General features: G+C 39.4%; 1 protein-coding gene across 3 annotated transcripts in view; it reads right to left on the reverse strand.

Annotated features, from left to right (window-relative positions):
* The window catches only part of LOC136292388 (transmembrane protein 263-like), a 208,130-nt gene that overhangs the window by 103,454 nt on the left and 77,383 nt on the right, over positions 1-27,293 (reverse strand). The window lies entirely within an intron of this gene.

A 27,293-nucleotide genomic window follows, 5' to 3' on the forward strand; every position in this document is an offset into this window, starting at 1 on the left:
CGGAACTAACATCTTTTGCCTCAAGCCTCCATTCTCACTTAAGGATCAAGAAGGGCATCACCAGCCAGCTGAAGTGCAAAATTTATTCTTGTAAGTCTATCTCAAAGCATTCAGTACAGGCACTGGGAGTTATGATGTGATAGGAATATAAATGTATTAGTTAATTTCTTCTTATCTGTACTCTAATTTTCTAAGTTTTTATATTCTGCTTGACAAGTAGAGAGCAACACGTCACGGCACAAGAAAAACTCGAAGTCCCAACCTAAGCTATGTTATGATTTGGAAAATCTGGCAATATACAGATAAAGAATCATCCACAGCACTGAAGATTACCTCTGTGTATGTGTGAGGCTAAAACCTCCATTTTTACATGTACAACTTGTTCAGTGCCTACTTCAGGTGATACTTATCATGTTCAGAATCTTCCTATGACCATCCCTTACTACATGACTTATTTAGCTATGTAGCCCAGTTGTTCTGGATGATAATGTAGCTTTTTAACCGATGGGCATTCTTTCAAACAGACAATTACTGAAACTTAAAAATCTTCAGTTAATTGGTCACTGATAAATATAAGGACATCCCCTCCTGTAAATATAAGGACTCCCTCCCTGATTCAGAAGAGAAACCATAAGCACAAGATGACCCTGGACACCCTCACTGGAACACTGACTTAAGGGAGACAAGGCAGTTCAACCATCTGAGTGTCCAGGTAATCAGTATTACTTGCAGGGCCAAGCAGCTCAGGTGTCACATTTCAGTTCTCTGATAAATTGCAGACCTGCACCTCAAACACTGTCTAAATGCAAAGAAAAAGCACATACCTGAACTGCCCTTTGACTCGAAAACATTAAAATTACATGAGTAAAATCAGAAGATTCTCAGAAGAAAAAAAAAAATCAAGTTTATAAGCTACAAAAGAATCAAATTACAGATTTAAAATTTCAGAAGTAAAAAAAAAAAAATACAAAAGTTTACCTATCCTATGGATCTGAATGTGTCAAATCCCAAGCAAACAGAAACTGATGCTTTTTTAAAGAAAAATAAAAAATATTTTAAAGCCTGTGTTGTGAGTTTCTTGGCTGAGAGCAGTGTTTCTCAATGAACAGAAGAAAATTATTTGGGAAACTACCAAGTCCACGGCTGATACTCTACTGTTGCTAGATCACACCAGAAACGACGTAAGGAAAGAAATTGAAAGGTCAGAGCTCTTTTAATGATCGTTTTACAGCTGAACAGAGGCAGCGTACGCTGCATGACACAGAGTTTATCTCTTAGGTCACTGAAAAGTGCACAGCTCTGCAAGATGGATGGTGCCAGCAAAGCCATCACACAGGGAGACCAGGGAGACAGACACCTTCTTGTCCCTGTATTTTTCATTTAATGGCAAAATGCGATCTTTCCAGTGTTCAGTCACTGAGTCAAGCAAGACAGTAGAATAATTTATCAGGCAAGCCCTTTAAGCATCTCTCAGACACCAGTAAATATGAATGTCTCAGTGGAGCACAACCAATTTTAGGTCCCTGCCTCATTCCCAAAGTTAAGTTCCCTCAGAGAACTATGGGCTCTCTATTGGACACAGATGTTAAATGTCAATGATCAGCATCTTCTTAATAGGAAAACAGGCTTATCTAAAGAAAATTTGCAGACCTTTGCCACCTGCAAGGCAGTAAATAAACACTGATATTTTTTTTCTTTTGGAATCCTTCAGAATAATATGGAAATCAGACCAGTGCTTAATCAATCAATCAATCAATCAATCACAAGCCTCCTACAAAATACACAGAATCATTATGTGCTTTCAGAAACCCAGTAATAACCATATATTTTATGTTTAAATTATAACTAAGATTTGGTCAGTGAATTGATCCTTCTCTCACTGCCAGCAGAGGCATCTCCCCCTGTGGTCCCTGCCACATGCAACATCTTTTCTAACCATGTTGTCCATTAGGCTAACCAGAAAACATTTTCCCTCTGTTGTTTACCTCTGTCTTTTTAGCCTCTGACCTTTGGCATTTCATTATTCTCACTAAATAAAATAGAACTGTATTTTTAAAAAAGTTTGCAAGGGAACAAAAAAGGACCTATGCGGTGCCTTTTGGTACAGATGAAAGTTCTTTGCTCTCCTGGGTCACCAACTAGCAGAGATCCATCCATATGGGTTAAAGCAGACACTTAAAGAAAAACCTCTCTTTGTTGAAACAGCAGCAGAATGAAACATGGAACTTTTATCACAGCTGCTCTGCAGAGCTAATCCATTAACTCTCCTTTCCCTTCTGCCTCTTTTCTTTCAATTTCTAGGTCAAGCTATCAGGTTTCATTCCGCTAACCAGAAGAGGGGATTTAAGACAACTTTCAAGCAATCCTGTGCTACAAATCAACGACAGTTTTTACAAAACTTACCATACAGAAAAGCGTGTTCAAAAGATGGCTGCAAGGAAGCACTGCAAGATGGTAAACTAAGTCATGCAAGGAGCTTCAAGACAGAAGAAATCAGATGGACGAGATCTCATGGGAGGACAAAACCTCCCCTGCTGCTGGCTGAATTCTCAGCAGGCAGCAGGACCTGGTGTGGCAGTGCCTGCAAACAGCCACAATCACCAAAGTGTGTGATGGTGCTCTCAGACTCACTACAACAGCCCTGGGAAAGCTCTGATGGGGCTAACAATAAAAGGCTTTCTGTAGTCTGTTTCTTTAGGCTCTTTATTTAGACTACACCCATTTGGGGCTAACTATCATCTCGTTTGCAAATGGTAAAACCATGGCTTTACCATTTTTTAAATTTTTTTTTTTTTTTGCAATACAGGGCAAAGTGTAGGATGGGTGTTTTTCCAGCACTTTCTGGTAAGTCCTGCCAGTATTTTATGATCTCTCCAATCCTGTACTCTGGCCAGCACTGACTCTTCCCTTTTGCCCGTATTTCTTCCCTTCTTTACTTCAAAGTCTGTCAGGAGATTAAAAGGTGGAAACGTCCTCATTACCATTCCAGACACAAAGTTGTCTTTTATGTCACCATCTAGACAATATTATCTTTATTTCAACACCTCTGAATACTCTCATTAGGCTGTTTTCTCTCAGATCTGTGATCTGTTTTCTGCTGTAGCTAAATGTCATAAAAAGTCGGCATTACCAGGCAGACAGTCTCTCCCAGCCACCCCTCCAATTGTCTTTGATGTAGAACACTGGGTTTCTGGGAAATCCACTAGAAACAGATAGAGAATTGGTAGACACGCCTCCTTCTGGTGTATTTTAAGGAAATAAAGATCAAACCAGCTGCTAGCCCCTCTCTCCCCATACAAATTTCTACTCGGAATGACAGTTAGGTTTCCCGTTATCATCATGAAGTGCAAAGGCACCAGTAAGGTTATCAGTTACGCTTAAAAATTCTGCATTTTAATCCAATTTGTCACCCTTAACACCTGCTTACTTCTGTTAATGTAAGAGCAGTCTTGTTTGCTAATCCGATTCATGATATTGGACTAAAATGCTGAGACTTCAAGATTTGCAGGAAAAGTTGCCTTTATCTCTTTCTTCTCAGGATAAACATGCACAGTAAATAGTAGTTTTTGTGCTCCTGAGAAAACTGGTCTGAGGTAAGTGGCCCCTTAGGATTCATCTTCTCCAGCTGACTAAACCATCTACACAACACCTGAGTGAAAGATGTGTCCCTGGCAGTCTCACACATCCTTTTCTAACCTTATTCAGGACATTTCTGATGGTGCACCTCCATGGGACAGACTGCCCCAGCAGATGGGCTCTGCAAGTTAAATTCAACTATTCAGTTATGTAAAAGCTTGCACACTTGTCCCTTCCACATGTTCATACTCTAATTTGAAATCCCACTACCATTGGAAATTAGTTTAGTTAGCGTCTGAACTGTGAGATGCAAACCTGGCTGTTGGAGCTTTGGTCACAGAAAAGCTGTAACCTCCCACCTGCACATCTGCATACATCTACTGATACAAAAGGGGGCTTCAGGGGTTCCTGGTCAGCTTGACTTTTCTCTCACTGCAGTTGAGCCTGTCAGATGATGCCAACATGCAAGTTGAAACCTGCCACCTTCCACCTCCCATCCATATTTTTTGTTGGAGACAGGAATGAAAAATCACGTGAGAAAACAACAGCTTTACTTTTTAAATTGGTTGCATTTTATGTCATGTTTGGCACTGGCATAATTTTCCTTCACCATCAGTATTAAATATAATCTGAACTACGTCCAGATGTTCCCTTCCTCGCAAACAAAACATATGAGTTCATCATCAGGGCTTACCCTTCACTGGAGGGACTGAGAAGTTTTAGCTATTGCACTACATATCTGTTAGAAATGCCTATCAAACTGCTGGCTGTCCTGTCATGTCACACCACTCCAACAGGGCTCTGTGTCATAATTACTTGCATTATTCCAATTCAAGCACAACTGCTGCGTAACTAAACTGAACAATCCATGAGACAGTCACTAAAGGCAGGTATCTTGTCAGGATGTGATGTCTCAAAAACTTTCACCTGAAAGAGCACGGCTTCCAAGAATAAGGAATTCTAACTGCCCAACTGCCTCTCCTCTGCCTTTGCTGAACACAAAAGAGATTTAACTAATTGCACTGTGGAGCCTGGGTGTAATCAGAGAACACTTTGGATTGGAAGAAACCTTTGAAGACCATCTAGTTTATCCCTGCTACCATGAATAGGGACACCTTTCACTGGATTGGGTTACTTAAAGCTCTGTGCAACTTGGCCTTGAACACTTCCAAGGATAAAGCATAGTTAACTTTTCCGGGCAACCTGTTCCAGTGCCTCACCACACTCTGAGTAAAGAATTTCTGCCTAAGATCTAATCTAAGCCTACCCTCTTTCAGTTCACCCTTGTCTTGTCATTACAGGCCTTGGTAAAATGTCTTTCTATACCTTTCTTACAAGAGCCTTTTATTATATGGAAAGGCTGTAGTGACAGCTCCCCAGTCAGACCTTCCCTAGGCCGAACAACTCCAACTCTTTCAGTCTGTCTTCACAGCAGACGTGCTCCAGCCCTCTGATCAACCTTTGTGGGAATCATCTGGACTTGTTCCAACTGGTCCATCCTTCCTGGACCCGAGCTGGATGCAACACTCCAGGTCACGTGTCATGAGAGCAGAATTGAGAGGTAGAACCACCTCCCTTGACCACCTGGCCATGGTTTTTTTAGGTAGACTGGGACCTGACTGACTTTCTCGGCTACAAACACATGTTGCCAGCTCGTATTTAATATTTTCATCAACCATTTTCCCCAAGTCTTTCTCAGATGAGTTGCTCTACATCCATTCATCGCCCATAATCTCTCTTCACTATCCAGTCCTTGCATTCCAGCTAGGAATTTCTAAAGGTTTTGAATTAAACCAACACAAAGTAGTGTGATGTGATGGAAAGATTTAAAGAGGGGGCTAACAAATCATACTGGTCATCTTAAACAGAATAGAGATAATTTTTTTATCCCATCCACCATGCTGCTTTATTTTAGGCCATTTTAAAGAGTTCAGTAGTATTTTATTGGTACTATTTTCCATATGGCCTATAAAACCAAGTCACCTTAATACTCTAAGTCCAACTGTGCATGCCCTGGCAGCAAAAGAAAATTGTAACTGCTATGTTTTAAAACCTGCAACATCCCTACAATAGTTGTTAAACATAAGAATGAACTTTTAGTAAAATTCCAGATATCCAGACATGTAGGCACTTTCCAGGATAAGAGGCAAATGTGTTCTGGCAACATTCTTTTTCCAGTAAAAGTGCCTTTTTGTGGCTTGTAATTCTGGAAACTACTTAATGCAGGCAAGGCTGTTATTTGAAAAAGATGTGTACAACTCAAGCTTATGGTCTGTAGTCCCAGCCTTGCAGAGCTGTAACCACTTGGACAAATACTTGCTCCTCTGAAGAATCCTATGCACTTCATTACTACTCTCTGCATGTCACATAACTCATATAATGAATTATGCATATAATGAATTCGATGATAAAGAAAAAAAAAAGATTCTAAACCATAGCAATAGTGAGAGGAGCAGAAAACAGACAAGACTGGAGGAATGTAAAAGGTACTATCCAAGGGATTTATAGATTTTACAAAAATGCACACATGGTCTGGGAGGCACTATGCAACAAGGCATTTAGATTACAGCATGCACAAATATATTCACATAAAGAAAAAGCAACAAGGCTGTGCATGCAGTGCTAATGCTGCTATTGTCTGAATTTTGAGCATAAAAATATGTGGAAGACAATATTCTCAGGCTTTTTTTTTTTCCACATTGCATGCTCACACGGTAGAAAGGAATGCTAGAAAGAAAACTCCATATATAACATCAAGATCCAGAGGGCTCGTCTTCTACTAAACTATAAAGACTACAAATCAAAAGTATTTGTCTTCATGTTTTTTTCTGAGCTGGACACCTTTTCTTACCAAGGTCATACAATAAATCAGGGAAAAGGTCTTCAAGGAGTTATACTGTAAGCACCAAGCCAGTATTCACTGGAAGATGCAAAATCACTTCCTGTCACACAGAAGCACTTAGTGTGATAAATTTCAGCTTCTTACTTGTGCAATTCTACTGACACAACACAGCTCTGAAAAACCCTACTCACTGTCTTCAGACATTTTATTCACCCCTCTTGTGCTCAGAGAAGCCCCCTAAAATTTTCTCTGATGTATTTACCTTTGGAGGAAAGCAAGCTCAAGAATATAATGCCTAATGGCTAACAAGGAAAGCAAAATTAAGTGACTGAAAACAGGTTATAAAACTGGGAATATACTGAGGTAACTGTAGATCCTGTATATGTGGGGTCAGATAATTTACGTCAAATAGACACATGTAAACATACATATCACAGGGAAACAAAAATGTGTGCCATTCTCACAGATAACAGTCTACCTCAGTTCCAGCTGGCTGAGGTTTCCTCTGCACCACAAACTTCCCTATGGTAAAGGATTCAGAGGCTGGTACATATAACACAGATGTTAAATGTAAAAGCACAAGTACTAAAACAACATATTCTGCTGTGCATTTAAACATAAGACATTATAAAGTGAACTACTGATTTGCTACACACTTCCTTTCTATTCTTTCAGAACAGAGTTTTGACTTCACAGAGGAAGCCTGAAATAAGAAATTGGACTGTGGGTTGGAAGCAAGAAGACAACTTCAATATGATGGAAAAGTACTCATTTAGCTTTCCTTGTGAAGTCTGAAACGAGACAGGGTAATTATATGTGGGGAATGTGTCCTATCCCTGAAGACAATGACAATTAAGGGATTTATCAAAAAGAACACGTCAGAAACAGATTTTGCAGCAGTTCCATTGAAGTTACATGAGTAAAAATGTGCACGTGTTTCTATCTAAAGCATCACCAGGAAGCCAGAATCTGTCCAAAAGTAATCGTCCACTGATACATGATTTGAAGAGCATGTAAACATGAGAGGATATGACAAACCATTCTCCTCCTACTCAACCGGGTTTATAAATGGGGTGGTCACTTCCTAGAAAGAAAAAAGGGAAAACAGCCAATTTCTACAGTCTGCTTTCAGAACACCTCTAGCTTGTGCAGTCCTAAAGAAGATTCACTATTTGGTATGGAAAACAGGAGATGGACAATGCACTGGATTGCTTTTCTGAGTGTTCCAGGTACACACAATCCCAAACTCCAACTGTCACATAATATTTACCATCAGTTGAAAGGGATAGGCAGAGTCACACTTCTGCAGTTTTAGGAAATAACAAGCCCCCTGAAAATTCCTGGCTAAATGTCTGTTTAACTAGGGTCAAACTTCTCACTCTAAGTTTCAAGATATCTTAACAGCTGCCAAAGCTAGATGCCAAAAGCTGAACTCCAAGCTGTGTATTTGGACACCAAAAATAACCCACTCCTCATGCACACAGAACAGAGCCCACTAAAAGCAGTATGAGAAACAGATGCCTAGCGTTCCTGAAAACAGTGTCCTGAAAACAGTTATATGTCAGTGGACCAACAATAACTTAAAACCTACTATCAGAGGAGGAATAATGTTACTTTGCTTTTTGTGGAAAACAGTCAAAAAGGCACAGTGAAATCAGCACAGATTTATGTGAAAAATGCATGTTATAACTTAAAAATAGCATTACTGCTGCCAATAAGATGTCTACTGCCAATAAAAGCCTCACTTTTCTCAATAGCAGTATATTAGTCATCCTCTGATGCCTAACAAAGAGAAAACTGGACAAGCTGCAAGAAAGACCAACTGTGATGGATAGTGAAGAGATGCTAACAAAACTGTTTAAGGCTTTATACTTACTGTGTCAGTGCTTTAATTCCTGCCTTCAAAGACTCTTCCATTATTTGTCTTGCATACAATTATATCTCAGAAGGTGGGTGCATTTTCTCTACCTTTTATCACTCTTCTGGCTAGGGATTTATGCAGGTCTATAAATGACCAAACAAAACAAACTGCTATAAATGGCAGTTATACTCAAGTGATTAAAAAAAAAAAAAGTCAGTAATTTGAGTTTCAGAGAGGTATAAGGACACAATTTCTCTAGCAATTTCAGGATTGCATGAATCACCGAAGGAGGGATTTTTAAAGGAAAATAAAGGGTCAGGTACTGAAATACTATCAAAAGTCAATGCAGGTGGGAAACTGCAGTATCTTTAGTGTCTCCTGAGAAGCCTTGAGGGAACAGCAAACTCTTTTCCTTCGATGCATTAGATATGGCTACTGGAGCTGATCTCTTGCTTCTCATTCAGTTCCATGCAAAGTATCACAATTTATTTTGCAGGGCAAGATGATCATTAGGAACAGGCATTGTTGTTAACTAACATCAGCAAATATCTGCAGGAATGGCAACCTATTGTGAAATAATGGAGGTGAAGCCCTTTTAAAAAAACCTTGGTATTTACATATCTTCATTAATAGTAAAACACATTAATGAGCAAAAACTGGTGCAGCAAGGAACCTCTCAGAGGCTCTCAGGGGATCAATTAAGACAGACTTATTTGAAAGAAAACTGTTTAAAATGACACATGAAATGCAATCCAGGGCAAGGGAAATTCCCTGTTTAAAGAAAAGGTTGTTACTCATGCCAATGATGAGCTTTCTACACTTGTTTTCCAAGTGTACAAATACAAAATTACAACGATTCTAAAAGACATGGAAGATTTGAATTGTAGTTTTTCTATTTGTTGGTTATTGCCATGTAATGAAAGTACATATCAACCTAAGAAGGTGACCTTGCATCATTCAGTAAAATATGAAGTCTACCTATGAAGTAGTAACAATAATTTTGCCATCCAACAATGGTTCACCTAAAATCTGCCTCTCATAAGGTCCACGCTTACCTCAGAACAGAGACCATCTTTGCTGAACATTACTGGATAAATGGTTGATGCTACCAGCAATAAAATTTTGAAACTGGGGTGAATCAGGACATGACAAAAACAAAAAGGACTTAATCTAAATAGTCATCTTGGAAAGGTTTACTTGAGGGACATCCCCAAAGATCCTAAATAAGATATGTTCTCCTGCCAACAAGTGTTGTGCAAACTGTCTAATTAGGAGATGCTCTCAGCTGCCAGACGCAGGCTGCTTCACAACCTGGCATTTCTGCCAAATCACTGTAAAGGACATGTGTCCCAATCTTTGTAAGATGCCCACTGCAGTTTCCCTTGTTGAAAAGTTAGACATTCTTCTCCACAGACCCATCTAGGAGGTATTTGAGTTAATCTTCTAATTAATTCACTTGGCAATATCATTAATTAAAGGCAGATTCTGCCCTGCTTATAATGAGACCCCTAATTTCCCCTCCCCTCACCAGATTTAATTAATACTGGAGTTGGTCGAAGCTCCTGCCTCTACCATCCTACAGAGATGTTACTTTTGCCATGACCTGCTCTAATAACCAACTAGGACACATTCACTGGCATTTCATAGTATGGGGAGCTGAAGAAGGGAGAGCTCTCAAGTCAAAGAGATCTCTCACAGTTTAGTGCAAGAGCCAAGTTGGAAGAAGAATAAAGAAAGAGATTATGCTCTTTGGTGGCACATAACTGTCCTGCATGAAATTTACAACTGGTTTCATATAATGTCTCCCCTTTTACAGCATCATTATCACAGAGTAATTTACAATCAGCCTCACCAGTTGTATTGACAGTCTCTTGCAAGTTTATAAAAAGAAGATAGTAGCAAGAAATTACAATTAAAAATACATTAAAACAGATGCACAGTGAGAGCCATCAAGGTTCCAGTCCCAGCTTGCAAGAGGAACAGGTAGCACATGCAGCCTCCATAACTTGTTCAGCACCCTTCAGGGCGGAGCAAAAACAGACCCCAAAAGACTCCAGAGGGAGCTTCTTACTGGGTTGAAAGGTGATCTCTAGGACGCAAGGAGAACAGAGGAGTACAATTAAAAGAAGATAGTAAATTGTCTTGAGGATGCAAAAAAAGCACTAGACAGCTCAGCTACTTGACGCTGCAAGAATAATACAAATTTCTTTGGTTAGGTGCAGCTACTTCCTAATTACATGAAGGTTGGAATCAGAAACTTCTTTCTGAGCTCAGAAAGTATATTAACAGCTACACACATCCTCCAGGTTATTGTAAATGTAAAAAAAAAAAATCCACCAATACAATGCTAATTTGCACAAAATTAATTTATGTAAATATAACTAAGGCAGGATTGGGAGACAGAAAATTCATGCTAACCTTCTTTCACTCTGCCTGATTAAAGGAGGGATCCGAAGAAAGCAAGACAGGGGCAGCAAACTGTTTGTAGAAACAGTTAACCTCAAGTGGATGTGCCTCAGAGCAGGGAAGCAAAAGAGGAGTGGAGAAAGGGCTTGTGCTGACAGTGCTGATGGTCCATTAACTACAGCAGTTCTGCTGCCCAAATGATCAAACTCAGGTTTAGCAGCAGTACTTCTTCACACTTTACAAGGAAGGAACAGAAGGGGCTTGATCCAGCTTATCAATTTTGAGCTTTTAGTCCAACTGACAAGAATCTACTCATTAACAGAGACCTAAGATCTGAAAGAATTCGTATTACTGACTTACCATATCACCTAAACATAACCTCCAGATTCCGTAATTGCTCTTGTGTTTCTCTTCACATCACTTGAGCAAGAGAATCAAGGATATTAAGACCACTTTCATGCACTTGATTAAAAGAATACAAACTACACTAGCTGAAAGCCTTTAAAAGCCCTATAGGCTTATGAAAAAAGGTGAGGTCATTATGCTCTGGTATTCTTCTCAGCTGCCCTCAGTGGGTATCAGTCATCATTACAGCACTCAGAATCATAATGGACTCCAACAGTTTAATAATGATTGCAACACCCTTCCTAATGAGGTTGGTGCTGCCCTCTGATGTGAATATTCATAAAACTGGGCTGGTAATGGGTTCTGTCTTGATTAGCAGGCTGTGGTTCTGTATCATGTTTGAGAGACATCTTTTGATGCAAAAAAAAAAATCAAATTAAATTCTTGTTTCAAGCTGAGTAAATGAATTTGACTTTAGGTGATCAAGAGGGGAAAAACTTCTAATTAGAGACGCAAGCAATCATCTTATACAGTGTTCTTTCAAAGAAGGGCTATAGGGACACAGAATCCTAATAAACCTTCCCTCAATCACCTTCTAGATAAATGTTAAGGATTAAAATTAAATGTAATTAAAGTTTGTTAATCTGATATGGTTTCCACCGATAGTCCTTGATTTTTTTTTCTTTGCCCTGTTATCCTTTGCTTATTCCTGAGTTGCTCTCCTCTCTTACTACCAGTATCATCTCATCCACCAGGGAAGGCAGAAAGGCAAATTGCTGCTTGGGATATCAGACCTCAGCTGTAATTAAATCGATGGATTGGCACTTGCTCACACCACACTGCCCCCACACTGCATATGGTAGTCACTGCTGCATCTGCTTTGAACACGGGGGTTTTTCACAGTTTCCATCACTGCAGAATCAGAAGTATGCTCCAAGTAATTAACATACCAACACTTCTGCTTCCTTTTTTTTGAAAGCAGAGGTGGGCACCTAGTCCTCTCTTTGCAGTTGTTGACAATTTCACCTCATCACTAGAAAAGTATATTAAATTAGCCTCCAAATACTAGAATTTAAGCTTCTGACCATTAAATTAATAGAAATACTTCCATTTTTTTCCTAGGTTCAGAATGAGGTCATTACACCCTCTGGGATGCCCTTGAAGCCAGCCGACCTACAGAGCTGGAATTCATAGGATTACCCTTATAAGTAAGAAGTTTCCTGTCAAATAAAACAAAACTTGCAGCTATCCTGCTGTTAATCTAGCTGGTCGGAAAGAGACTGATTTGAGCTAAGCTGCTGCTCACTTTTGCAAAGAAAAAAACCCAAACGTTTATCCTTCTCCTTTCACACAAGATGTTCACTGCACAACAGGAAAAAGAAGAAGAGGAAGACAGGTCCTTTGTTCACCAGTAAGAACTGGCCTAGACTGGAGGAATAATACTACTGGTAATAATCGTAGTAATAGTAATAATAATGGTTTTGCACTCCAACATCAGAGTCACAGCAGAAAGAAGCCTGCAACAGAGAAGGGATTTCTAACCAAATCCCTTTAATGGGCAAGAGGAGAAACAAAAGGAAGAACTGGAAGTGACTCTAAACGGAGGAAGGTCTTTCAATCGGAGTACAAAACCTCAAACAGATGCCTAGTACCGCTAAACCTCTAATAAGGTATTAATTTGAGCTATCTATGCCATTGCAGCTTCATGTAGTGCTGATCCGAATAAAGGGGACAAGACTGCCAAAAACACAGAGCAAACAACATCTAAGAGCCAGGTTTTCCCCTGCTCTCCTCCATTTATAATCAGCCAGAATTAACTCGGGCAAAACATGCCTTCCCATCCCTGCTCGGATGCTCAAATGCGTGATGAAGAAATGAATTCGTTACGGAATTCGGGCCCCTGCCCTCCCAGCCCGACTCCCCTTCATTAGCGCACGCTCCGCTCCGCTGTTGCCGGGCGCGCTGCGCTCCTCCTGGCCAGCCGTGTTTGAAACCCCCAGCACGTAGGTGCTCGATTGCAAGAGCTTTCGGTATCTCGGCGAGCAGCTGCTGTGTCACTGCCAGGCCTCTCCTGCGGCAGACCTGTCACTGGCCTCGGCAGCTCAGTGCCAAGCCCACACAGACCACCGGGGGCCAGCAAGCAGATGGCTTATCTCAAAGTCTAATTATCGGTGCTGACTGAAAAGCCTGCAGCCGAGAGCAGCGTGGGGCAGGACTCTGCTGGGTTACTGTTTAGAGGAAATGGTGGCAAAATAGGATGGGTTAAGGATGGATGACTGAGATTTTCCTGCCAGGCTTCCAGTGCACCGCAAGGTGTTACGAAAAGCAGGGCTGAGTTCTGGTTTGGGTTCTGCTGACATCTGGCTTGTTGTGAACAACACCCTAGGAAACATCAAATGGCTTTTACAAAAACAGAAACAAAATCAAAATCCTCCTACCATTCTTTTCAGGTTCCACAGAAGATGGTGCAGCAGGAATTAACTATACTTCTTTCTCTTTTGTCTGCAGTAAACACTGCATGCTGCACTGAGCTGCACAGACCATACTCGATCTGAGCTGACAGCTCAGAACAGATTCCACCCATACCTTTTTTTCCCCCTGAGCTTGCAATGAAAAAACCCCAAATAAGTGAGCTAGCCACTCAATTTTAACCACACCTGTTTCATTCACTATAAGAAAAGAACAGCAACGTAGGCAGCCATATTAAAATGAAAAACCAACCAAGAAGTTCCAGGTTTTGTTTTTATATCTAGGCAAATTCAGAGCTAACCCTCAGCTCAAATTAAGAAGATAGTAAGGCCAACCCAAGGTGAAATCAACCCAGCATGTCAGTGCCCCTCTGTGCTTGTCAACCAACCACCTCAACATCCTTGGGCTAACCTGGGACATCCCTGTTCTGCAGTGGACCTTGTTTGTGATGCTGCCTGCTCTCCAGTAGCAGTAAATACTGAGTCTTGTCCTAGATGCCACCGATCTCATACTTCCTCCTCCGTCTGCAAAAACTCAGGTTTCATCATCTAGAAGAGTGTGGATCAGGCTAAGAGTCAAGGAACTCATTTCAGTTTGGAAAAAAACCGACTACCTTTTCAGACAAATGACAAGTTGAATACTATCTTATCAGTAACATTGTATCCCAAACTGTGGTGAAAACCATCAGTTTTCTTTCAATTGTGTCAGTTACCCTTCTGTATTTGAAAATGCTAATAGTTCCTTTATTCCTGTTTAACAACTATAAAAATAAGAAATTCTCCAAGAATGGAACAAAAGCCTCATTGTGGCAACTCCTACAAAGGAACAAAAAGTCACAAAAGCAAGAACTGCATTATAAGAGATGGCCTTAGTGAGACAGATGCCAATATGAAACTATTTAAATGAAAAAGTGAGGAAAGGAAGACATATCTGAAACTCAAGCAAAATATTCCCTAATTCTGCAAATAAACCATAGTACTAATGAAGAAGACAAAAAGGGCCATATGTGGCCCTGACATGAAAGGGGCCATGTGCTGTTACATGACAACCACATGGCTGAAGGCATCCCAAGGCTTTTCAAAGAGGAGAGCATTTGTATCGACATCATGAATTAACATTTGTATGTATTGCCTTCTACAGCCTTGAAGCAACCAACATTTGTTTTGCAACTCAGTATGTCACCAATTCTGTGTACTTCCCGCTAACCTGCCTTTTTGCACTCATGTGCAAAACAGTCAGTGACAGGCATTTACAAACTCCATTCCACACAGCCAGACACCACAGAGTAGAGGAGAAAGGCAGCAGGAGAGTGCTCACCCCCCATCTTCAAGGTTAGGGAGATGCATGTAACCGGATACAAAAGGGGAAGGCAGAAGAATATCCTCTAGCTGAGTATCTGCTTACCTAGAATTTTGTAAAATGCATTATGCTGATTAAAAAGAGACCATAAAATGTTAGTATGACTTGACAAATAAGGTGGTTTTTCTATTGTACAGCTTATTCCAAGTGTGCCCCACAGTAAGCTGGAGCAACCTGGGCATGACATAAATCAGCAGGCTGGCAGTGCTCTCCAACAGGCTGCCTCCCAGTCGGGGGCTGGAAATGCTACAGTGAGAGAGCACTGCAGGACACAGTGCAGATCTGCTCAGGACATCTTTGAGCAGCTAGTTTGAGAGTAAGATATCCAGAGCAGCTGCAGCTCAAAGGAGGTTTGGACCTGCCACACTAACAAAACACAACGGCTGCTGCTTCTATGACCATAATACAAATGCCTTTGGAGGTGTTCCCATGCTCAGCTATATTCAGTGCTTTATTTGTTTCTCCTGAGTGGTACAAACAGGCCAAATATGCGGCAAGGACTGGAACTTCAACAGAAAGCATGAAGTAGGACTATGTAACATTTGCAGCTCTAGATTTCAATTTTACAATAAAGGCGTCAATAAAAAAAAGGAAGAGGAATTTAAACGCTGTCAGTAATGTACTCCTAATTCTGTATCTGCTGTGTCACTAAGAGCCTGTATGACTTTAGAATTCACAGAATCTTTTTAATAATTCCAGCACTTCCCACAATTGCACAGAACACCACAGGTATAAAAGTATTCTATATTTTAAATAAGGAAAATTACACTGGAATGCATAGGCACAGTGAGATACAAAGCACTGGATGGGAGGGACAATGGGTAGGATTCAGCAGACTGCTTTCCACAGCAGTCATTATCAGATGTTTACAGGCAGATTCTGAAAAGCACGTAAAGGAATTAACTAGCCTAAAGGAACATCAGTTATGTCCTAAAGCAAGAACCTTGGGTTTTATATTTTTAAAGTGAGAATGATTGAAAAATGGATCAGATCAAAACCCCACCTTGCCCAGTATCTCTCTCACTTGGTAACAACACCTGGGCACAAATGAAGGGAAGAACAAGGCAAGTTTATTCTGAATTACACTTCTTCTGTATGCTCTCCCAGTTTCCAGGTATTTCCAGCTAGGGCATTTGAACTAAGCTACACCTGGTAACCTTGTGTTTAATAGGTCCTGATTGATTTTTCTTTCTCAAATTCTTCTTTTCGCTTTTCAGACCTATGTGAACTTTTGCATCAAAATAACCCATGGCACTAAGATCTCAGTTTATGGATGCTATGAGGAAAAAGAAACATTGCTTTTCATTTGTTCAAGAACTTTATTAATGATCTCCAGTTCTTGTATCAGGAGATATAGTGAACACCTCTTCTGTTTTGATACCCACAATTTAAGAAGCCTGTATCCCAGATATCCTCCACATCATTTCTTTTTCACAGTACAGAGACTCAGTCTACTTGAATACAGAAACTGTTGTAAACCCCGAATTATATTTGCCACTTTTCTCTATGTCTTTCCCAGTCTGGTTTTTTTTTTCTTTCCCTGAGATGGAGGGACTGATGATAGGAGGGACATAGGAACACAAGCCACAGAAAAAACTGGAGATGAGGATGCTCCAAGAATTTATTCAGTGCTATAATGATGTTTTCAGTTTTATTCTGTGTTCCTCTCCTAACAGTCACTAACATTCCTAAAACGAAGTTTGGATTTTGAAGCCTATTTGGTGGTATTTTTGAGTGCTATTTATATTCATAAAAAACTGAATGCCCTGTCTCAAATCTTATTACAATGCTCGGAGTCTCAGCAAACTTCTTTCTGCCCCATTCTTCCTAAGGTCAATTTGGATGGTCATTAAGTTCAGTCGGGATTCTCTTAATTTCACCAGTGAGTCTAACTTACTACCTTATATTCAAAGGTAACACCTAAGAGCAATATATTAGTATTTATCATTTTTCTACCTCAAAAAACCTTGTCCTAAATATCTTTGGGAGAAAAGGGGAGGCAGATTGGATTAATCTGCCTGGTTATATTCTCCCCAAAGCTTAACAGACATGCTGGATGTGACACACTGAGTGTCAAAACAATGGTAATTCTGTCACAACTAGACATAAGTAAGCACTTCCATAAATTACACAGGCTACTAGTGGCCTTTGAAGACACATCCAAAAACGAACATCTCTGCTCCAAAGCCACCTACAGTTTAGCCTGTGTACCAATTCCTGCTTATATGTAGTTCATGTTGCATAGTCAAGACACCTCAGGCTCACTCTGCTAAAACCACAGCACTTTTTACAGCAGGTCTTCATAAGAAGTTCCTAGTTTTAAGCACAAGAGCTACTTGAGAGCTCTGCTCAGGTGTTCAGTGATCACTATTCTCATCACTGTCAGCAGCTGACACTGGTTTTCAGCTCCAGTTCATCTGACACTGCACCGTTTCCCAGCTACCCAGTCATCTCCATAAAGCTCCAGTAGAAGCAGTATTGTCAAGTGTTTAATCTCATCTACTTTTTCCTCCCTGTTTCAGGTTGAGACTATGAGATAACACACATGCCATTAAGCATTCCTTGCTATGTCACCTACTTCACTTATTTTACTGTTAGAAAGAGTAAGAATTTTTCATCTTGATCTGATTCAAAACACAGCAGTAAATAATTGTGCTTTGAACTCTCACCTTACCAAGCCTTTGATTTCTACATATGAAAAACTTCAATATATAGAGCTCTACCCCATATATGTCTCCATTTTTTTTCCAGTCTCTTGCACAGATCTCTAGGCTTGTAAAGACAGACCTGAAATGTGTGAAGGCACTCTTGTCACAAGATTAGCATTAATATTCCTGCAACAAAGAGAGATTATTAAATTAGGTGCAGAAGACTGTTGCGGACATGCATAAGCATGATTCCAGAATCTCTTACTGTAACAATACAGCTAAACATTTTGACAGAGAAACTTAATAAAGAGAAGTATTCCTCCCTCCTTTCCTTACCCTACTATTCTCTGCAGATTCAAAGCAGCATCTCATCAGCTCAAGTACCCTGAGAGTAACATTGTAGAACATACTACATCCCGACAGGCACCTGTGATTAAAGGTGCCAGATAAAAATATTTCGTGGTAGATTCTTGATTGCCTCACACTTGGCCTCTAACACAGGAGACAGACGAAATCAATATTGCAGTATATAGTTCCAACTCAGTAAAGCAGAATAGTCAGATTCTACTTGCTTACATGAATATAAATTAATATAATCAATAAATGAGTATAAATTGAAATATATTTTTGCAGAAGTATCAGGCATGGATCTCTACTGCCGATCCTCTCACAAAGACAAATTAAGATTAAAAAAATCCATTAGTAAAGTGAGAATAATATGTCTATACTTTTACTGCTAATAGATGTCTTTCTTCTACTTTATTCCTTCACTTCCTCTCGTTTTTGGCTTCTCCTTCTAGTAGCTAGGAATTTCAGAAGAATCGGCAAGTTTAATCACTGGATGGGCCATTAGTTGGTCAATACAAATCTCTTTTTTCAGTATCAGAAAACAGTCTTGATCTAGTAGAGACCGACTTGCAGAGAAGAGTGTAAAATACTCAACCAAGAAGATACCCCATACACATTAGAAATAGATAATTATGTGGCAAAATACCCTCATATTTAAAATGTCTTTAGGGAGAGATGCATTGACTTAGTTTGAATGTGTCTATTGCTTTGAACATTGGCTAAATGGTACAATTTCCCAAGCACACTACCCATTACCAACAAATCCAAAATACTTCAAGCAGACACGATACACAGTAATGTGTTTCAGCTGCTCTCTCTAACTTTATTTGCATCCATAATGTAATGGAAAACATACCTGTGCTAACTAAGATTTTTGCCTGTCATGGCAAGCTGGATGCCTTGTTTGGTAACAATTTCCATGCACTTCTCTTCTCCCAGCAACAAGAAACCAGTCTCTTGTTTTGCCACTATTCATGGCATCGTAGAGCTTTTTCATAATTTTAGGAGACTATCCCAGTTTTTAGACACATGGGAATGAAAGCTGTCTTTTGTGAAATCCAGTAAGTCGTGGTAAACTGGAATCCAGTTGTAACTGGCAGGTGCAGGAACAGCTGGGCCAAGAGCACAAACCCAGTTTCTTCATGGAAGTCTCAGAATACTCACAGAGTGTCAGTAACAGTCAGCTTATGCAAGGTGACAAGCACACACCTTTCTGGAGAGCAAGCAAAGGCCACAGTGCTGCTCTATCAGCTGGGCCATGGCCTGGAATTTTGTGCAGCATCTCTGGACAGGTGAGGTCCTGGGAAGGGTTTGGGTCCAGGGTCTCTCAGGAAGGGCTAGGACTTTCAAAATCAAATTTCTTTGAATTAAGGAGCTACTCTCTATTACTTGATTTGGATGAAAATATATGTGTCAAAATTAAATGGAATCATGCCTTAGAGAATTAAATTCTTGCACTGCAGAGGCAACACATACAAAGCCTGTCTGCGTAGAGCATGTTTGCTGTGGGAAACCAACCACAACCATTTCTAAGTTAATTAACGTTTGGTGTTAACAGATGCTTCGTAACTGAGCTGCCATTTTCAAAATTCCTGTTTTTGTGCTGTTGAGTCATTTGAACAAAGCGAACAAGGCTACAGGAGCAAAGTGTTACATTCAACAATGGTTTCACTGATAATCACATTCCTGTACCTGTTCTTCAGCTTTCATACACTGTACTTCTGGGATATGAAACTTCTGGGGGTTCTTGAGACAAAGACTTATTCCTAATGCTGAAAACAGTGGTGTTCTATGACCCATGAGTATACCTATGCAAACATAATACTCTGAGGGACTTCAGGCTGTAAGCTTAGAAACTAAGAAACATATCAAAAATCCAGTTAACTATTTTTTCCAGTTTTCTCTAAGATGTTTCTCTAAGCAAAGGTCTTCATTTCCTTTTAGCACAGCCTGAAAAATGACAGTAGAGAAAACTATATATGACCCTTTGTATTCTGTCTCAAATTCTGAATTAAGCCATGGATCCTTTTCTTTACTACAGATTTTCAAAGCTGTGAAGATTTTATTGTTTGTTTTGTTGTGGGGTTTTATTTTTTTCTTTAAATGATGCTACCCAGCTGTGAAGGGGATAAAGAGAAAAATCAAATCATATCAACAGACTGGCAGTGAGCCAAGCAACATGTTGAGCAAGAAAATCCAGTGGGGTCCTCTTCCTCACCCCACCTGATTTAGTAAAATCCAGACTACACCCAGTCAAGGATAACCATGGGGGCAGGAGGGGACACTGAAGTGCAAAGCATAATAATTTTTTGGTTTTGCTAGGACAGGTTGTAGGGAAAAGGCAGATTAGGAGGGCTACCCAATGCAGGATGACTCACAAGCTCACTGTTGCAATTCCCTAGGAATAAACACACTTTTCTCTGATGAAATCAGAATATGCAAAAAATTTACATGACTGATGAATAGGTAACACAAGAATATTCTATTCATTTCTCTTCTAAATAGGGAAGATAACTTATCTATTCTTTATGTGCACCCCTTACATTAAAAAAAATTTGAAGGTTCCCATTTTTTACGTAAAATGAAGTATGACTATTAAAAACATATTTCAGTCAATGAGTTACTCAGAAATTATTCTAATAGTCATTATTGCTGAATGTGAACATTGTGATTCATCACCTTAATTCTGAAGACTTTCTCTGTTCCCTGACTAGGCTTCCTAACCACTCCACTGAAAATACACAAAAGGCTTTCTGTAACTGCTTCCTTCAATTACACTTCGGAACAATGAAAATACTTCCAATACTTCACCAGTCTTAAATAAATGATGAAATCCAGGACAGACTTTCCAGAACAGAAATGCTGGCTTTACCAACTGCACAATGGCTTTGATTTCCCTGGTTAAGAAGGGTTACACTTTAACACCATCTTACAGGAAAGTAAAACCTGGAGCAAAACTCAGAAGAGATTCATAATACAAGCAATGGCAGCTCCAGAGGAGCTCCTGGCATTAAAGTTTACCCAAAGTTCACTTGTTGCCTCAGCTTTTACCAGTATGCTCCGACTGCAGTAAACTCAAGTGAACAGAAGATGACAAGGACATCAGAAATATATTTTTAGAATTTTTGAAAGTAAATCCAAACATCTTGTAAAAGAAATTTCCCAATAAAGCACGACACAGAAGCTAGGTGTCTTCGGATATTTCAGCAGGTCTATTCAAACAATCTCCACCTTGACCAAGAAGTGACAGCAATCATCTAATCTTTGTGCTTTGCAACACCACTGGCTCTGCTTAAGGAAAACTCCCAGTGGAGAACTACAGAAGTTCCATGGCACAAATCCACCTTGAAAGACGGACCACCATAAAACAAACCCAAATTCTTCCTCTTTTAAAATACAATTGAGGAAAAGCAAGTATACTATAGCTCACAAAAGCGAATTTTAGCGGCAAGTAAATATGATACAAAGAGGAAGAAAGGGAAGCAAGAATACAAAGTTCTTGGCAGTGGGAAAAAGGAAAAGAGCCTACATAGGAAGTAGTGCAATTCCACTGGGAATATGAAATGGAAAGGGCATGTTAAGGGAAGAAAGATGAGAAGCACATGTGAAGGGGGAGAAAGTGTAACGCAGAACAAAGGCTGCATTTAGGTGAGAACAGAACTGTGTAGGTGATTTCTTTTTAGAAGGCAGGACACCAGATACCAGCTAGGTAGATCACTACTGTTTTTCTAAGTGTCTTAGGTTTCTAACATCATTCATTGCTTTTTCATTAATGTGGCCTTTCCCTTACTGTTTTGCTTCATTGCAGCCAGGTAGTTCAGTGCCTATGAAGGTTACATCTCTGACCTGAACTGGACGAGTAAGAGATTTATTCACAGAGTATTTCATAAATATTATAGTGAACTCACTGTCCAGTGGCTGCCTATTTCCCATCACATCCATTATCAACAGCTATCAAATCCTCTAAAATACAGCAGCTCTTCAGAAATGGGTATTTTCCATACAGAAAGAACACGTCAGATTTGAGTACTTGCACACAGATACTCAGCCACATAATCAATGTTAATCATGTCTCAACAAAATTCTGAAACTCAATATAGTTTTATATCTGCTTTACACAATATAGTACAGTTAACTAATATGTTTATCAGAATTGTGCAGGAGTAAATGACACTACAAACCACTTGTCCATATTGACATTTATTTTGTTCTAAGCATGCCAACAAGTCATTAATCTAGACTATTTATTTGTAAGTAAACAGCTACATGACCTGAACTTTAAATTAAACCAAAGCTTGAGCCTGTATATAGCAATATTTCTTTAAAAAGATCAGTCATCAATACTGTATGTTATGCAATGCTAGTGGATCACATTACTGTATACCCATATCTTTCATGATTTATTTTTCTAAATATTACTTCTGAAAGTCCTAGTATGGTCTACATATAAATCTTCTCTAGTCTGCCTTACTGGATAGTCACCCCTGATTGCCATCTTGGAATATCTTTATCTGAGTTATGCATCCATTCAATTGCTTTTCCAGGTTAATTTTATTTTTTAAGTAAGTTTAGTATAAAAAATGCCAAAAATTGCTAATTTAGAGAAAGTGTTAGTTGTTTCTTTACATGTGTTAGCATATTTAGATGTTGAATGGTATGCGTTACAGGACTACTGAAAACCCCTACAATAATAGTGCAGGAGGTACGTAACAGTTTGCCATTTCTTCTTAATATCTTTCATAGGTTGCATTACAGGAACAAAAAGGAATAAATATTACGAAAACCTGCAAAACTAATAAGTAGCTAGTGCTGGGGGGTAGTACTGAAACAGCAAAGAAATTCAAAATCTTGCACCTATCATATCTAGATGCTTCTCATATATACATAAATAGGTATAATACGTGCATGCATATACATTTTACAGATGTTTCAAAACAAAACTTGAATGGAGGAGCTAGAAAAAAAATATAAATTAGAAAATTTCTTATTTTAGGGGAAACCATAAGCCATTAGATGAATATATTTACAGTCGTTTTCACTGTTAAAATCAGATAAGGTTTTTGCTTCAGGGAACTAATGTATAGGAACTTCTTCAAAGTAAAGGAGTGAATGCAGGCACAAGATAAACTGGGCAGGCTCAGTCTCAGAAATAAAGTGCTGACCTCACCTAAATTCCTTTGTGGCAAGATGGACAACCTTTTTTTTCCCCCCTTGTTTTATGAAGGTAACTAAATTTCATTACAAAGAAGTGGACTTTTCTTGATCATATTTAAATCAGACATTGAAGCCAACGTGATGTTGTTTTATAATACTGTCTACATATAATCTCCCTGTTCCAGGGGAAATTAGCTGTCCTCTTAGAGGAATCTCCCACAAAGATTTCCAAGTTTTCCCCACTTTCTTGCTGTCTCTGGCTCCCCAAGAATTCCTGTTTCCTTTTTGTCTCATTTAACTGGGAAGAAACCTAAGAAACTCAGATACAGTCATTCAAACCTTCCTCCTTCCTTTTCCATTCTTATTTTGTCTTTGATAACTTACTCTGATTCCTCTGCTGTCCCTTCTTCTAACCCATCCAGATAACAGCAGCCTCAAGCTACCATTCCCCTTGTTTCCAGTCTTCACTGCTGCCAGCAATGACGTTTCACCACTCTTTTGCTTGCCCTCTTACTTTCAACTCCCAGTTGCTTGTCCACTTACACTTTTCACTTCTATTTCTTAAATGCCACCTTTGCCTGACAGGTTTTATGGGACATCCATTTCACTAAAAACGTATGAAAACTTTGGTACAGCGAACTCCTGGAACATAATGCAATACCCCCAGCTCCTGGTTTCATTTGTGAAAACACACACCTGTAAGAGGTAAGTTTAGGGATAGCTGAAAAGGTCTGTATTTTTCTTTAATTATGGCAGAATTTACAGGAACTTACATAAGTTAAAGAGAAGAGCAGTGCAATGCCAGATCATTACTGACCAGAGAAGACCTTGAGAAGCTTGGAAGGCAGTAGTAAGCTAGAGTCCTATGGACAACAATGGATGTACTTATGGATAGCCACACTGCACTGATTGTCATATTTTATTCAGGAGATATTCGTGCAAAAACTTCTAGTTTGTGAATACTGGGCCATATGAACCTGGCTGGGCAAATACCATCTGGGCACATTAAAGGCATCTGAAAGCAATTGGGTAAAAAAAATCGTAAGAGGAGATACTAAGAGTAAAGTTTTTGTTTGCCTTAGACTGATAAATATTAAAAATACTTGACCTAGTTGTGGATGGACATGTTATGCCCTTGTAGGAAAAACTGTCTAATTAATTTTAATTTTATTCAGACTACATATTTATGGTTTCTTCTAGTCCCATGCAGTGATGGTCATTTTCTGTAAATAGCACAGAAAGGACACTGACTCTCTATTCAGTGAGGATTACTCAAAACCAGATACAACAGAAAAACATGCTCATTTTAGAGGAGGCAGACATCAAGGCACGTGTTTCTCTAGGAAGAATATTACTTAAAGCTGAAGTTCCTAAAATATGGCTATTCCTACAAGGCAAAGAAAACTTCAGATAGACTATAGCTGAGCTCTTAATGATCGCTTCTCTTTCATTAGCTGTGGGTAGGAAGAGTAAGTAAAGGACGGCAAACGTATTCATGACTGTCATTAGCAACAAATGGCACTGTGCAAATCAATTTCCATGGATCCTGCTAGGATGGGCTTTCTAATTAGTCCATAATTAGACAGCTAACTTCTCACCACTTCTCAGACATCAAATAGTCCATCACCAACACATCAACCAAGTTAACAAGGAAGAATTTTAATGAAAGCAAGTCAAATTGGCTTCTACCACAGAAAGCAGATAATAGGCTTTGTTACTAATCTTTCCCTATCCTCATTTCTATTCGTTATTTTAGTTTCTGTTCTTATAAACCTTTTAGTTTGCATCAGTAATTTTTTAACCTCCTTTTACTAAAGAATAGAGCAGCTGCAGCATGGAGGGGGTGGGGGAAAATGCTCAGATAAAGCCAAATAAGGTACAAGCTGAGATTGCTTCTGGGTATTTCAGAACTTTCCATCTTGTGATCTGAAGAGAAATGTCAGCTTGCTGCTTGTGGTTTTAAATGGAAACAGCCTGTGAAAAGCATTTGACTGATTGGCTCAGCAGTGTGGTTTAGATGAGGTTTCCACCATGGTCATCCTGCTTCACATAGGGCAGATGCTCCATTCCAAATGGTGGGGTTTGGGCTTAAAAATCCTATCAGCAGGCACAAAAAGGGAAACTCCCTTAAGATTAGAAGTGACTTGACAAACAGATACACAAAGGAATAAAAGAATGCTTAACAAAGATGAAAAATATCTCCCTGAACAGTATAGTCATCTCAGTATTTGAGTAACAACATTTATAATTTTTATAATTTTTTTAATTGAGGGGAAAATAATTTAAAGCCTAAATTCTACATGGACATGTCCTTAATTTAAAATAGCTCGTCCTGCCTGAAGGAAAATCTGCTGCCCTACTGTTCAGACGGAAGTCTGCCCATACCAATTTTCTGGATTTCTGTATTTCACCTCCCTTTCTTCTTTACTACCAAGGACATTTACATGAAACAGCATTTTTGCTTTTAAGAGTTCATCTGTTCCTGCTGCTTATCCCTCCACCTGAAGTCATAATCCTCCGTTTGTGATGACATAATAATTTCCACTGCAACCAATTGTGATGCCACAAACGGAGGATTATGACTTTAGGTTGGAAATAAACAGCAGGAACAGATGAACACTTAAGAAACAAAGATCCTGTTTTCATGCAAATGTCTTTTGTCATCAAGAACAAGGTTAGAGAAATTCAGAAAATATACGATAAGAGCAAGCCAGCAAAATGGGTACTAAAGAGAAACTCTCCAAATTTTCCAGGAGGCATTCAGCTGCTCTTTTAAATTAACTTCCTACATAACTAGGAATTTTAAATGTTTCTGAAACATAGGTAACTTTCTATTTGATTGAATTTCCAGCATATTGTGATCTGAATTATTGACATCTTCTCACCAGCAGGGCTAAGGCACTTTGCCATAGGGGTCATGACTGGATGAAAAGCCCCCAGATAGTGGGAAGAAAGGGAAATAATCAGAAATAGAGCCAAGAGAGGTTTCTAATGTCAAAGCTCAGCTGGGCTGTTTTTCTCCCACTTCTTCAAAACCAAAAATTCTCCAATTTCAGAAGTATCACTAACTGAAGAAATACTCAGGTGATCCAAAGAGCATGAGCAGCAGAAGCAATTTGTGTTTTAATTTGGTTGGATCAATTTTGAGGTTGCTGCAGTTACAATTACAGGGCTGCAATGAATGGTGAAGCTCTGTCTAAATTTAGTCTGAACACAGCCTATAAGATGCAGTCCAAAAGGACACACCTAACAAAGCAGAGCAAGTATTTTTGCTGTGGTTAATGAATGGATAGGAAAAAATGAATGCATTTAGAAGAAAAACATCTGAATTTATCTTTCCTCTTGGAATAAAACCAACTCCTAAGCAAAGCAGTTTAAGAAAAATTATCAACATTTTCACTATGAACTTTCTGCTTTAAAATGACAGGTATTCTCAAAAAAATATTTGAAATACAGGCTCAGAAACATTTTCTGTGTTAAAAAACCAGTTTAGGTTAATTGCATTAGTTTTCAGCTCAGATGCACTCATAACATTACCACAGTGGTGATCAGAACTGCTCTCCTACTTCCTGAGAAGTAGAACTGTGATGGATGAATGGATGGAAGGATGTGTAACTATGACCATACTCCACTCTCAAAGATTCTAGAAATGGCAGGAGAGTGGGTGTTAGGGGAGCAGGGACAGGCTGTTGAATGTGTGTGTACACATTTATTTATTTTACTATGGTAAGTAGTAAGTATACTTACCATACTATGCATTCATGGGCTGCAAGTTTCCCATCTGGGACTTTTGCCCACATGAACCATGGTAAGCTCTCAAACGCAAACTGTTGTGCCTGACTAAAGCCAGGGACGTGGCCTGACATGCAAAATGGGACAGGGGCTCAGGACTCTGGTATCTTGTGTTGAAAGGTCACCTCATGTCCTGAAAAGGATCTAACAGACTGAGCCAGGTAACAGTAATGTGATTTCTCATTTGTTCTTTAGTTTTCACTTTTCAAAGATGCAGGGAGCTCGGCTTAGATCTATCCAGCCTAATTTTAAGCAGCTGACTGAATCCCTGAATGAAAGGCACAATTTTCCTTTTCTTCCTACACAAACAGGACCTCCAGAAGGTGATTCACACCATGTTCTGAATCATCCTTGTGAAGTGCCTCACTGACCACAGAAGGAAGGGAGCGATCAACATTTATAAAGGGCAACGTCTGCATGTACACACCACTCAGCTCTCCAGTTCCCAAGCAATCTAATTCCATCCCACAAAACTTCTTGCCCATTCATGCAT

Source organism: Chamaea fasciata, unplaced genomic scaffold, assembly GCF_029207755.1.
Source record: "Chamaea fasciata isolate MVZ Bird 193981 ecotype frontalis unplaced genomic scaffold, bChaFas1.0.hap1 SCAF_7, whole genome shotgun sequence".
Classification (NCBI taxonomy): domain Eukaryota; kingdom Metazoa; phylum Chordata; class Aves; order Passeriformes; family Sylviidae; genus Chamaea; species Chamaea fasciata.